This window comes from Manihot esculenta, chromosome 12 (genome assembly GCF_001659605.2).
Source record: "Manihot esculenta cultivar AM560-2 chromosome 12, M.esculenta_v8, whole genome shotgun sequence".
Taxonomy (NCBI): domain Eukaryota; kingdom Viridiplantae; phylum Streptophyta; class Magnoliopsida; order Malpighiales; family Euphorbiaceae; genus Manihot; species Manihot esculenta.
This window is the reverse complement of record NC_035172.2, coordinates 36,850,087-36,864,689: the sequence shown is the minus strand read 5'-3', so window position 1 is coordinate 36,864,689 and position 14,603 is coordinate 36,850,087. Positions and strand designations below refer to the sequence as shown.

Genomic DNA, 14,603 nt, shown 5'->3' with positions numbered 1-14,603 from the left:
TTACTTCAATAAGAATTAGAAAGCACCGTCAAGTTTTGGCTTTCTCTTCATCTACTACCAATATATTGTTGTGCAGTGGCAACTGTGCTTCTTCCACCCGCAGGAAGGCATAGGAATCATGAAAAAACTACATAATAAGACTCAAAAATAAAATAATCTACCAATGCAATTTCTAAAAGAGTATTTGTATCCCAACCACATTTAAAACAGGTACAAGGCAGACATGCGTCAAGCAAAAATTAGTAGGTCCTCAAATAAAAGATTGATTTATGAGATGAAAAAGATCAACTGCAAAAATAAGCTAGAGCACTCAAATTGTACAATCATATGAATTTATAAATCCATAGGCTCTTACCAACTCAATATGAGAATTGCCCTAGAACCTCGATAAATGGCATAGTTGCTGATAGGTAAGGCTATTGCAAGCCACAGTTGCTGATGGGTTCAACAGTAGATAAATATCTGGACAAATTCATATAATCTCCCCTTCTTTCCTTGTGTATAACATGCAAAAAGAAAAAAAATTATTAACAAGAAGCCAGCTAGCTGATGATTCTTTCTAGTTTCTCCTAGCAGGAGACACAAATTCAAAAGAGATGTGAAATTTAATCTTACCTGATAAATTTTTTCCAGCAGTGATATCATTGTCTCTTCTCAACTTGATATCCAGAAAATTCATAATTTCCAATGTCCAAGTTCACCTTTCAAATAACAAAAAAAATATCATTTTCTTCCCAACTTTGTAAGGTGTGCTGCTTTCTAAACAATAATCAACAGAGATGGTTAAAAAAATGGTAGTTGAAAATTACTCTATTTTTAGGAATTATAAAAAAAGAAAATCAGAAAGTACCACATCTACAGAGTAAAATAAAAAATGCACATGGAAAATAATGAATTGCAAACATGAAAAAATAATTATGATCACAAATTGCAAAATCCACCTTTTGTATACGGATTTCTGTATAATATCAACATAAAAAATAACATTTACTTTTTTTTTTCTTTTTCTTAAAAGAGTAAGAAGGAAGAGGAAGAGACCTATTTGGATGAATGTAACAGGATGATCGCAGACCTTAAGAATCAACTACTAACCACCAACCCTTAACCCTAACCGTAACCCCACACTAACCCTAACACTTCATAAACACTTAATAATCACTTCAAAAACACTAACACTTAAACAAACAAACATCACATGTAAACTTCACACTTAAGTGTTTGTACAAACAATTAACAAACACTTAACAAGCACTTAATAAACACTAACACTTAAACATCACACTTTCACTCTTCACACTTAACAAGCACTTAACACACAAACACACTCACACACTTCACACGTAATAAAAACGAATACTTAAACATCACATTTCACACTTTTACACTTAAACGCTTAACACCTAAACACACAAACACATTTACTCACTTCAATAAACACTTAACAAAACACTTCACAAAAACTTAACAAATAGTAACACTTAACAAGCAGTAACACTTCAACAAACACTTAACAAAACACTTCGAAAACACTTCACAAAGACTTAACAAATACTAACATTTAACAAGCAGTAACACTTAAACAAACACTTCAACATTTAAACACACAATTTAATGCTTAACACCTTAACACACAAACACTTAAACACAAAAACACTTCACAATTCACACTTTACAATTCACACTTCACACTTAAACAAACACTTAAACGAACACTTTAACATTTAACACTTAAGCACACACTTTAACGCTTAATACTTAAAACACTTCAATAAACTTAACACATTAAAAACACTTAAAAAAACACTCTAACAAAAACCAACACTTAAACATCACACAAACTTCAGACATCACACTTAAAAAACACTTAACAAGTACATAACAAATACTTAAAAAACACTTAACAAACACTATAACTTAAACATCACACTTCACACCACACTTCGCACTAACACCTTAACACCTAAATACAGAAACACACAAACACCTGACACTTCACACTTCAATAAATACTTCACAAACAATTACACTTAACAAGCACTTAACTAACACTTGCAAAACACTTCACAAAAAGTTAACAAACACTAACACTTAAACAAACACTTAAACATCACACTTCACATCACTTCACACTTCACACTTAAAAAAACACTTTTAACACTTAACACTTAAACACACACTTTAACTCTGAACACTTCAACACCTTAACACCTTAAGGTTTAAACACCCCAACACACCAACACTAATTGATTGCAGATATACTGTTCCTAGAGAACTCACATTTATATTATAATATAGAAAAGCGGCTTATGTAAGTATATAATTTGTATGAATAAAATTACATTTCAAAAACATGTTTAAACACAAAACCAAATTAAAAAATTTTAAAAATTTAAAAAATCATCTTCCTGCCTCACTTTAATAATAAACAGAAAAAAGAAACTCTATTACTTCAATAAGAATTAGAAAGCACCCGTCAAGTTTTGGCTTCCTCTTGATCTGCTGCGAATATATTGTTGTGTAGTGCCAAATGTGCTTCTTCAACCTACATGAAAGCATAGGAATCATGAAAAAGCTGCATAATAAGACCCAAAAAAGAAAATAATCTTCCAATGCAACTTCTAAAAGAGTACTTGTACCCGAACCACATTTAAAACAGGTATAAGGCAGACATGAGTCAAGCAAAAGAGTGATTCATGAGAAGACAGATCAACTACAAAAATAAGCTAGAGCACTCAAATTGCATCATATGAATTCATAAATACATATGCTCTTACCAACTCAATATGAGAACTGCCCTAAAACCTCGATAAATGGCATGGACTCAAAATCTCCTGCAAGAATGATAGCTGGTTGTGACAAAAAGTAAACTTTGAAAATAAATGTTAATGTCATTTATTATAAGCGTACTTATTGCGCCATCCAATTCAATGACACACCTCAGCAGGTCCACACATGTCTTCCACTAGTATCATTGCTATGCGTTCAATCCATTTTTAAATAGCATCTACAACATGAAGAACAACTTACAGGTTGCAACAATACACAAAGGGGATGGATAAGGCTATTGCAAGCCACAGTGGCTGATGGGTTCAACAGTCGAGGACAATTTTTTCAGATAATCTTTCCTTCTTTCCTTATCTATAACATCCAAAAAGAAAAAAAAAATAACAAGTAAGCTAGCTGATGATTCTTTATGGTTTCTCCTAACAGCAGACACAAAAATAATTAAAAGAGATGTGAAAGTTAACCTTACCTAATTTACCAGTAGTGATATCATTGGACGATCCTTTGGAACAGCTCTTTGAATTTAAAGGAAGAAGGCAAAGTAGCCTATTTAGTAAGTGCAGACTGGAAGTGGTGTTCTCCTGTTTTGGCTCTTTAATCAGTCATTTATAAATATCCAGAAAATTTATAATTTCTAATGTCCAAATTCACCTTTCAAACAACAAAAAAATGTCATTTTCTTCTCAATTTTATAAGTTGTGATACTTTCTAAATAATAATCAATAGAGATGGTAAAAAAAATGGTAGTTAAAAATTACTCGGTTATTAGAAATTATAAAAAAAAGGATAGAAAGTCCCGCATCTATAGAATAAAATAAAAAAAATCGCATGGAAAAAAAATGAATTGCAAACATGAAAAAATAATTATGATCATAAATTGCAAAATCCACCTTTTGTATATGGATTTCTTTATAATATTACTATAAAAAATAATTTTTTTTTTCTTAAAAGACGAAAAAGGAAGGAAGAGGAAGAGACCTAAGTAACACGAAGACCAGGCCTTAAGAATCAACTACTAACCACTAGCCACTAACTCCTAACCCTAACTGTAACCCAACACTAACCCGAATATTTCATACACACTTAACAAACACTTCAAAAACACTTTAACAAACACTAACACTTAAACAAACATTTAAACATCACAAGTAAACTTCACACTTAAGTATATGAATAAACACTTCGCAAAACACTTCGCAAACACTTCACAAACACGCAAAAAACAGCTAACAAATACTTTAAGAAACACTTCACAAATGCTTAACAAACACTAACATTTAAACATCACACTTCACACTTCACACTTCACACTTAAACACCTTACACCTTAACACACAAACACACTCACACACACACTTCACACTTAACGAACACTAACACTTAAACATTACACTTCACACTTAAACACTTGACACCTTAACACCCAAACACCTAAACACACAAACACACTTTCACACTTCAACAAGCACTTAATAAAACACTTAAACACTTCAAACATGCTTCACAAGGACTTAACAAATACTAATACTTAACAAGCAGGAACACTTAAACAAACACTTAAAACACGACTCTTCACGCTTAACACCTAAACAATCAAACACAAAAACATTTAAACACTTCAACACTTCACACATCAAACCAATTCACACTTTACACCTCACACCACACACTTCACACTTAAAAACAAACACTTTAACACTTTAAACACTTCAACACTTCACACATCAAACCAATTCACACTTCACACCACTTTACACCTCATACCACACACTTCACACTTAAAAATAAACACTTTAACACTTCACACTTAAACAAACACTTTAGCATTTAACACCTTAACACAAACACACAAACACTACAACTTAAACATCACACTTCGAATTTCACACATAAACAATTAACACCTTAACACTAACACCTTAAGACCTAAACACACAAACGTGCAAACACTTCACACTTCAATAAACACTTCACAAACAATTATATTTAACAAGCACTTAACTAACATTAACAAAATACTTCACAAACAGTTAAAACACTAACACTTAAACATCACACTTCACACTTGAAAAAATGCTTTAACACTTGAGACTTAAGCACACATTTTAACACTTCACATGAAACACTTAAACACTTAACACTTCAACTCCTTAACATCCAAACACCCCAACACCAACACTAATTGATTTTAGATGTACTATTCCTAGAAAACTCACATTTATATTATATTATAGAAAAGATATTTTTCCAAGTATATAATTTGTATGAATAAAATCATATTTCAAAAACAAGTTTAAATGCAAAACAAATTTAAAAATTAAAAAAAAAATCATCATCCTGCCCCACTCTACTAATATATAGAAGTAAGAAACTCTATTATTTCAATAAAAATTAGAAAGAACCTATCAAGTTTTGGCTTCCTTTTCATCTAGTGCCAATATATTGTTGTCTAGTGCCAACTATGCTTCTTCTACCTGCATCAAGATATAGGAATCATGAAAAACCTACATAACTTAACGCACACAAAAAATAATCTTCCAATGCAACTACTAAAAGAGTACATGTACCCCAACCACATTTAAAATAGGTACAAGGTAGACATGAGCCAAGCAAAAGTCAGTAGGTCGTCAAACAAAAGAGTGATTTATGAGAAGATAGAGATCAACTACAAAAATAAGCTAGAGCACTCAAATTGCATCATCATATGAGTTTATAAATCCATACGCTCTTACCAACTCAATATGAGAATTGCCCTAGAACCTCGATAAATGACATGGACTCAAAATCTCCTGCAAGCATGAAAGCTGGTTGTAACAAACAGAAAATTTTGAAAATAGATGTTACTGTATTGTAAGTGTAAGTGTACCTATAGTGCCATCCAATTCAATGACACACACATCAGCAGGTCTAGACATGCCTTCAACTGGTATCATTGCTACGCGTTCAATCTGTTTATGAATAACATCTATAACATGAGGAACAACCTACAGGTTGCAACAATACACAAAGGTGGTGGATAAGGCAATACGCAAGCTACAGTGGCTGATGGGTTCAACATTAGATAAAAACATGGACAGTTTTTTCAGATAATCTCTCCTTCTTTCCTTATCTATAATATGAAAAAAGAAAAGAAAATTATTAACAAGAAGTTAGCTAGCTAATGATTCTATCTAGTTTCTCCTAGCAGCAGATACAAAAATAATCAAAAGAGATGTGCAAGGTAACCTAACCCAGTAAATTTTTCCAGCAATTATATTATTCTCTCTTCTCAACTTGATATCTAGAAAATTCATAAGTTCCAATATCCAAGTTCACCTTTCAAACAACAAAAAAAGAAGTCATTTTCTTCCCAACCTTTTAAACTGTGATACTTTCTAAACAATAATCAATAGAGATGATAAAAGAAATGATAATTGAAAATTACTCAGTTTTTAGAAATTATATAAAAAGGAAATAAGAAACTTTCACATCTACAAAATAAAATCAAAAAAGCATGTAAAAGAAAATGAATTCCAAACAGGAAAAAGTTAATTATGATTATAAATTGCAAAATTCACCTTTTGTATATGGATTTCTCCATAATATGAACAAAAAAAACAATATTTTCTTTTTCCTTTTACCTAAGAGAGGAGGAAGGAAAGAAGAGGAAGAGACCTATCTGATGAAAGTAACATGAATACTAAAAATCAACTACTAACTACTAACCACAGACTCGTAACCCTAACCCTAGCCTTAACCCTATACTAACCCTAACACTTCACAAACACTTAACAAACACTTCAAAAATACTTAACAAACAATAAACACTTGAACATCACACGTAAACTTCACAATCAAGTGTTTGTACAAATACTTAAAAAACAGTTAACAAATACTTTAACAAACACTTCACAAACACTTAACAAACACTAACATTTAAGCATCACACTTCACACTTAAACACTAAACATCTTAACACACAAACATACTCACACGTTTCAAACTTAACAAACATTAACACTTAAACATTACACTTCATACTTTCATACTTAAACAATTAAACATTTAACACTTAAACACACAAAAAAACTTATACACTTGTACACTTCAACAAACACTTATACGTAACAAAAACTTAACAAAACACTTCAAAAATACTGCACAAAGACTTAACAAATACTAACACTTAACAAACAGTAACACTTAAATATCACACTTCACACTTAAACACCTAAACACACAAACACTTTAACACTTAAATATCACACATCACACTTAACACCTAAACACACAAACACTTTAACAGTACACACTTCAAACCACTTCACACTACACACTTCACACTTAAACAAACATTTTAACACTTCACGCTTAAATAAACACTTTAACTTTTAACACCTTAACACAAACACTACCATTTACCAAACACTACAACTTAAACATCACTTCACACATAAGTACATAACACCTTAACAGCTAAATACACTTAAAAAAAACGTAACAAATACTTCACAAACACTTAATAAACTAACACCTAAGCATCACACTTCACACTTTCACACTTAAACACTCAACACCCTAACACACAAATACACTCACACACTTCACACTTAAGAAACACTAACACTTAAACATCACATTTCACACTGCACGCTTTCACACATAAACACTTAAACACCTAAACACTTAACACCTTAACACCTAACTTCACATGCTTCACACGCTTCACACACCTGACACTCCACACTTCACACTTAAGAAACACTAACACTTAAACATCACACTTCACACTGCACATTTTTACACGTAAACACCTAAACACTTAACACCTTAACACATAAACACCTAACATAACACTTCACACACTTCACAAACTTCACACTCTTCACACTTCACACACTTCACACTCTCCACAACACCTAAACACCTAACATAACACTTCACACACTTCACACTCTTCACAACACCTAACTTCACACTTCACACTCTTCATACTTCACACTTCACACACTTCACACTACACTTCACACACACGTCAAACGTCACACCTTTCGCACCTCACTTCACACACCTCACACTACACTTCACACACACGTCAAACGTCACACCTTTCGCACCTCACACCTCACACCTCACACCTCACACCTCACACCTCACACCTCACACCTCACACCTCACACTCTTCATACTCTTCACTACGCCGAACTTCATACTTCATACTTCACACACTTCACACTTCACACACTTCACAGACTTAACACTCTTCACACACTTCACACACTTCACACACACTCCACACTTCACACACTTGAACACTTCACACATTTCACACAGCCCACTTCACACAGCACACTTCACACTTCACACTTTTCACATACTTCACAACAAGCGCTGAACAAAATACTTACAAAACAATTCAAAAACACTTCCCAAGGACTTAACAAACAATAACACTTAAATAAACACTTAAAAAGCACACTTCACTCTTTACACCAAAACACCCCAACACACAAAAACTTAACCACTTCACCCTTCATACTACACACTTCACACTTAAAAACAAATACTTAAGCATTTCATACTTAAATAAATACTTTAACATTTAACAGCTGAACACAAACACACTAACACTTCACACTTAAACACTTAATAGCTTAACACAAACACCTTAACACCTAAATACACAAACACACAAACACTTCACAAGTAAATAAACACTTCACAAACAATTACACTTAATTAACACTTACAAAACACTTCACCAACAGTTAACAAACACTAACACTTAAAAATTACACTTCATACTTAAAAAAAACACTTTAACACTTTAACACTTTAAGGCTTAAACACACACTTTAACACTTAACACTTAAGCACACACTTTAGCACTTCACACTTAACACATAAACACACACTTTAACACTTAACACTTCAACACCTTAACACCTAAATACCTAAACACCCAAACACCCCAACACTATTTGATTTTGGATGTACTATTCCTAGAGAACTTACATTTATATTATAATATAGAAAAGACACTTATTCAAGTATATAATTTCTATGAATAAAATTATATTTCAAAAACATGTTTAAATGCAAAACGAAATTTAAAAAATTAAAAATTACAAAAAACCTTTATCCTACCCCGCACTCTAATATATAGAAGTAAGAAACTCTATTACTTCAATAAGAATTAGAAAGCACCCATCAAGTTTTGGCTTCATCTTCATCTACTACCAATATATTGTTGTGTAGTGCCAACTGTGCTTCTTCTATCTGCAAACAAAAGAGTGATTTATGAGAAAATAGATATCAACTGCAAAATAAAGCTAGACCACTCAACTTGCATCATCATATGAATTTATAAATACATATGCTCTTACCAACTCAATATGATAATTGACCTAGAACCTTGATAAATGGCATGGACTCAAAATCTCCTGCAAGCATGAAAGTTGGTCGTAACAAACAGAAAATTTTGAAAATAAATGTTACTGTCATTTATTATAACTGTACCTAGAGTGTCATCCAATTCAATGACACATATCTGCAGGTCCAGACATGCCTTCCACTGGTATCATTGTTACGCGTCCAATCCACTTTTGAATAGCATCTATAACATGAGGAACAATCTATAGGTAGCAACATTACACAAAGGCTATTGCAAGCCACGATAGCTGATGGGTTTAATAGTTATTAAATAACTGGACAGTTTTTTCAGATAGTCTCCCCTTCTTTTCTTATCTATAACATGCCAAAAGGGAAAAAAATTATTAAAAAGAAATCAGCTAGCTTATTATTCTTTTTGGTTTCTCCTAGCAGCAGACACAAAAATAATCAAAAGAGATGTGCAAGTTAATCTCACATGGTAAATTTTTCCAGTACTGATATTATTGTCTCTTCTCAACTTGATATCCAGAAAATTCATGATTTCTGATGTCCAGGTTCACCTTTAAAACAACAAAAAAAAAGTCATTTTCTTCCCAACCTTTTAAGTTGTGATACTTTCTAAATAATAATCAATAGAAATGATAAAAGAAATGATAATTGAAAATTACTCGATTTTTAGGAATTATATAAAAAGGAAATAAGAAACTCCCACATCTACAAAATAAAATAAAAAAAGCATGTAAAAGATGTTGACTTATTTGCTAATCTTAGCTAATTCTAGGGATTTGATTTGATCTGATTAGGATTCTTAATTATGTCTGTAATTATTATTTGATTAATTATTTGCTTCCTATTTAGATATGATTCTTTGTGTATAAATAGTCATGTAGACCAATTGTAAAGATTAAGAGTGAAATACAAGAATACTCAAAATTTTTCCAAAATTCTTCATGGTATCATAGCCTTTTCCTGATTTTTTGGGTCCAAATTTAATTTTTCTTCTTTAGGGTTTCAAAACCTTAGATCTACCTTTTTTGGTACTAATCTATCTAGGAGCCTCTCATTCTCTCACCGCCGACACCAGGAGAACCGCCGAACTGCCGCCGGACTGCCGCCGGCCGATCAACCAGCTCCGATGTCGGAAAAGCCTATGCGTGAGGCTCACGCGCCACCCCTTCCCGGCGCGTGACCTGTCACTTCCTAGCGCATGACCCATTGTCTGTCACTGCATCGCCGCTCCGATCACTCCGGCGACGATTCCGACCATCTTTCCGGCCTTCTCGTGCTGTTACTCGGTCTTTTGGTGAATCAATTGGGCTTTCTTGTATGTACAACCTTGGGTACCTCCTATTCTTTCACGGTTCATAAATCTTTACTATGGCAGAAGGTAAAAGGGTCTCGATTCCTAAAACTCTGATAATCCTTCCTTGCAAATTAGTCCCATAAAACTTGATGGAACCAATTATCTTGCTTGGTCAAAGTCTTGTTTGTTGTTCATAAATCTTTACTATGGCAGAAGGTAAAAGGGTCTCGATTCCTAACTCTGATAATCCTTCCTTGCAAATTAGTCCCATAAAACTTGATGGAACCAATTATCTTGCTTGGTCAAAGTCTTGTTTGTTGTTTATCAAGGCTAGAGGACTGCAGGATTATGTTACTGGTAATAAAAAACAACCTGATGAGAGGGATCCAGATTTTCCTCAATGGGACTCGGATAATTGTCTTGTTATGACATGGTTACTGAACTCTATGCAACCTCATATCTCTAAGTCCTATTTGTTAATTGATACTGCTGCAAAAATATGGAAAGCTTTGTCCTTAACTTATTCCAAGATTGGGAATGATGCCCAAATTTATGATATTCGGAATAAGATTCATGGTACTAAGCAAGGAGAAATGACTATCTCCCAATTTTATTCTGAGTTATGTGGCTTATAATAGGAGCTTGATTACTATCAAGACTTCTAGGCATACTGCACTGGAGATACAGTCAAATTTCGGAGAATGATTGAAAAGAAGCGGGTCTATGATTTTCTTGCAGGGTTGAATAACGAATATGATCCAATTCGGGTCCAAGTGTTGGGAAGAAATCCTTTTCCTTCTCTAGAAGAGGCCCACGCCCATGTTCAACAAGAGGAAAGTCGTCGACATGTTATATACTGCACCAGTTGAAAAGGCTGGGTTGACTACTAGTTTGAGCACACCACAACCTCCTACTATTGAGAAAGATCACTTACACTATGACTATTGTGGAAAACCGAGGCATACCAAAGAGACTTGTTGGAAGTTACATGGTCGTCCCACTAGAGGTCGTGGAGGAAAATGAGGTACCTCTAGAAATCAAGCTACTTTAGCAGAAACTGTGGAGGAGCCCTTTAAGGAGACAACAACGACTGAGTTTCTTTCCCCTAATGAACTTCAAAGTCTCAAGCGCTTCTTGTCTCATATTGACACCTCTTCATCCTCTGATGCCACATCTAACTTTGTAAAGTCAGGTAATGCTTCCTCTTTTAATAATGTTCCATAGATTATCGATTCTGGTGCGAATAGACATATGACAGGCTCTTCTAAAGGCTTTCTCAATTATTCTCCTTCTCTAACCAAAGACAGTGTTAGAATTGTTGATGGCTCTTTTACTCCCATATCCGGAACAGGTTCTGTTATTTGCACATCCAACATTAAATTATCATTTGTCCTTCATGTTCCCCACTTTCCTGTCAACCTTTTATCTGTCAGTGTTATCACCAATGCTCTTAACTATAAAATTGAATTCTTTCCTGATCATTGTGTTATTCAGGATCTTCGCACAGGGAAGAGGATTGGCAATGGTAGGCTGCATGATGGCTTATACATGTTGGAGGGTGATCCGGGTTCTTCGATATCTCAAGCCTGTTTTGGAGAAAATAAGGATGTCAATCGGGAAATAATACAGTGGCACCGGCGGTTAGGGCATCCATCATTTTTTATCTTAGAAAAACTTTATCCTGATCTGTTTGCTAAAACCCAGTTTGGCTCTTTATTTTGTGATGCTTGTGAGTATGCTAAACACACTAGAACATCCTATCCTTTGAGTCATAATAAAAGTCAAATTTCTTTTGACAACTATTCATTCTGATGTTTGGGAGCCTACTCAAACTGTCTCCTTATCCGGTAATCGATGGTTTGTCACCTTTATTGATTGTTGTACTCGAATGACTTGGGTCTATCTGATTAAAGCTAAAAGTGATGTCTTTTCTTGTTTTCAATATTTTCATAAGATGGTTTGTACTCAATTTGATACTAAAGTGAAAATTTTGAGAACTGATAATGGAAGAGAATACATGGATAGTACCTTTTCTGCTTATTTGGAGTAATGGGATAGTACACCAGACTAGTTGTCCTTATACTAGTGCTCAAAATGGCGTTGCTGAGAGAAAAAATAGGCATCTATTGGAGGTAGCTCGATCTCTTATGTTCACCATGAATCTATCCAAAGCATATTGGGGAGATGCAATCCTTATATCTGCTTACCTTATAAATAGAATGCCTCTCAAGACCCTTGACTTTATGAGTCCTTTAGCGGTTCTACAAGAGAAGAATTCATATTGTTGAATCCCACATCGGTTGTGGAAAGGGGTAATGTGCCCCTTATATGGGCCATAGGCACTCCTCCCCCTTGAGCTAGCTTTTGGGGTGAGTTAGGCCTGGCCCAAATTTAACATGATATCAGAGCCTCCCCATCCGATGTTGGGCACCCCATAAATGTGCCACGCACCGGTAAAAATTCTGGACGTGAGGGGGTGTGTTGAATCCCACATCGGTTGTGGAAAGGGGTAATGTGCCCCTTATATGGGCCATAGGCACTCCTCCCCCTTGAGCTAGCTTTTGGGGTGAGTTAGGTCTGGCCCAAATTTAACACATATGTTGTTCCACCAAAAGTATTTGGGTGTGTTTATTTTGTCCATACTAGGACGGTAGGGAAATTGGATCCCAAGGCCCTCAAATGTGTGTTTGTTGGGTATTCTCCGACACAGAAGGGATATAGGTGTTATCACCCTCCCTCTAGAAAATACTTAGTCAGTATGGATGTTACCTTTCGAGAAACTGAACCCTACTTCAATACCACCCACTCACCTCTTCAGGAGGAGAATAATGAGCAAGAAGAGGTGATCCCGAATTGTGTGATTCTGGATAATATGGTTCAACTAGAGAGTTTGAGTTCTAATCGACGGGGGAGATGTCCAATCAGGGAGAAAGAATTGGTCGTTTGGACAAACCAGATTTGAGAAGGTATTCAAGGAGAGACAAGGCAGAAGAAGCCATTATGCAGTCTACTCAGAGTTAAGAATCTTCTTCTGGTGAGTTACCCACAACTCTTGAATGCTTCAATGATTTAGATAAACCGATTGCACAAAGAAAACGAGTTAGATCTCGTACTAAACATCCTCTTTCTAACTTTGTTTCTTATGAATCCTTGTCTCCTTCCTATAGAGCCTTTGCCTTGCCTATTTCCTCTGTATCTATTTCACAGGATTGGAAGAAAGCTCTTGCAGAACCTAAATGGAAGGACGCAATGATTGAAGAGAGGAAAGCATTGGCTAAAAATGAAACCTAGGAGCTTGTCACTCTTCTACCTGGAAAGAAACTCGTTGGCTGTAAGTGGGTGTTCACAGTGAAATACAAAGCTGATGGTACAATCGAATGATTTAAGGCCAGATTGGTTGCTAAAGATTTCACCCAAACCTATGGAGTGGATTATCAAGAGACATTTACCCCAGTTGCAAAAATAAATTCAATCAGAATTCTATTATCTTGCGCGGCCAACTTGGACTGGGACTTACAACAGTTTGATGTGAAGAATGCTTTCCTCCATGGAGATTTAGAGGAAGAAGTATTCATGGAAATTCCTCTTGGGTTCGCTGATGAGAAGACACAAGGAAAGGTGTGCAAGTTAAAAAAAGCTTTGTATGGGCTAAAACAATCTCCCAGAGCTTGGTTTGACAGGTTTAGTGGAGCCATGATGTCTTTTGGTTACCAACAAAGCAATGTTGATCACACTTTGTTTATCAAACATCATAAGGGTAAGATCACCCTTCTTAATGTGTATGTTGATGATATAGTGTTGACAGGTGATGACAAAGAGGAAATGGCTCAACTAAAGAGGTTGTTGGCTCAGGAATTTGAAATCAAAGATCTGGGAAAACTGCAATATTTTCTAGGTATTGAGATGGCTAGATCAGAAAAAGGAATTTTCATCTCCCAAAGAAAGTACATTATGGATCCTTTGGAAGAAACTGGTATGATGGGGTGTAAACCAGCAGAATCTCCAATTGAAAGTAATCACAAGCTGAAAGCAAGAACTGGCGAGTCCGTGGATATTGGAAGATATCAGAGATTGGTAGGAAGGTTGATTTATCTCTCACATACTCGACCGGATATAGCCTATGTTGTTAGCTTAGTCAGCCAAT

General features: G+C 34.8%; 1 long non-coding RNA gene across 50 annotated transcripts in view; it reads right to left on the bottom strand.

The window, feature by feature from the left end:
* Positions 1–14,603, bottom strand: part of LOC110628172 — a 51,896-nt gene that overhangs the window by 20,370 nt on the left and 16,923 nt on the right. For 31 of the 50 annotated variants that reach the window (XR_006347952.1, XR_006347953.1, XR_006347946.1 and 28 more), the window contains 13 exons: positions 9,632–9,716; positions 9,283–9,379; positions 9,150–9,206; positions 8,971–9,042; positions 5,651–5,732; positions 5,517–5,573; positions 5,187–5,258; positions 3,254–3,365; positions 3,028–3,138; positions 2,775–2,831; positions 2,449–2,542; positions 616–701; positions 356–489 (listed from right to left, as the gene is read on the bottom strand). This is a non-coding gene — a long non-coding RNA (uncharacterized LOC110628172). Of the gene's footprint in view, positions 1–355; positions 495–615; positions 702–2,448; positions 2,543–2,774; positions 2,832–3,027; positions 3,139–3,253; positions 3,366–5,186; positions 5,259–5,516; positions 5,574–5,650; positions 5,733–8,910; positions 9,043–9,149; positions 9,207–9,282; positions 9,399–9,631; positions 9,717–14,603 lie in introns of all 50 variants that reach the window. The other 19 variants (XR_006347922.1, XR_006347923.1, XR_006347920.1 and 16 more) reach the window with 16 other exon arrangements.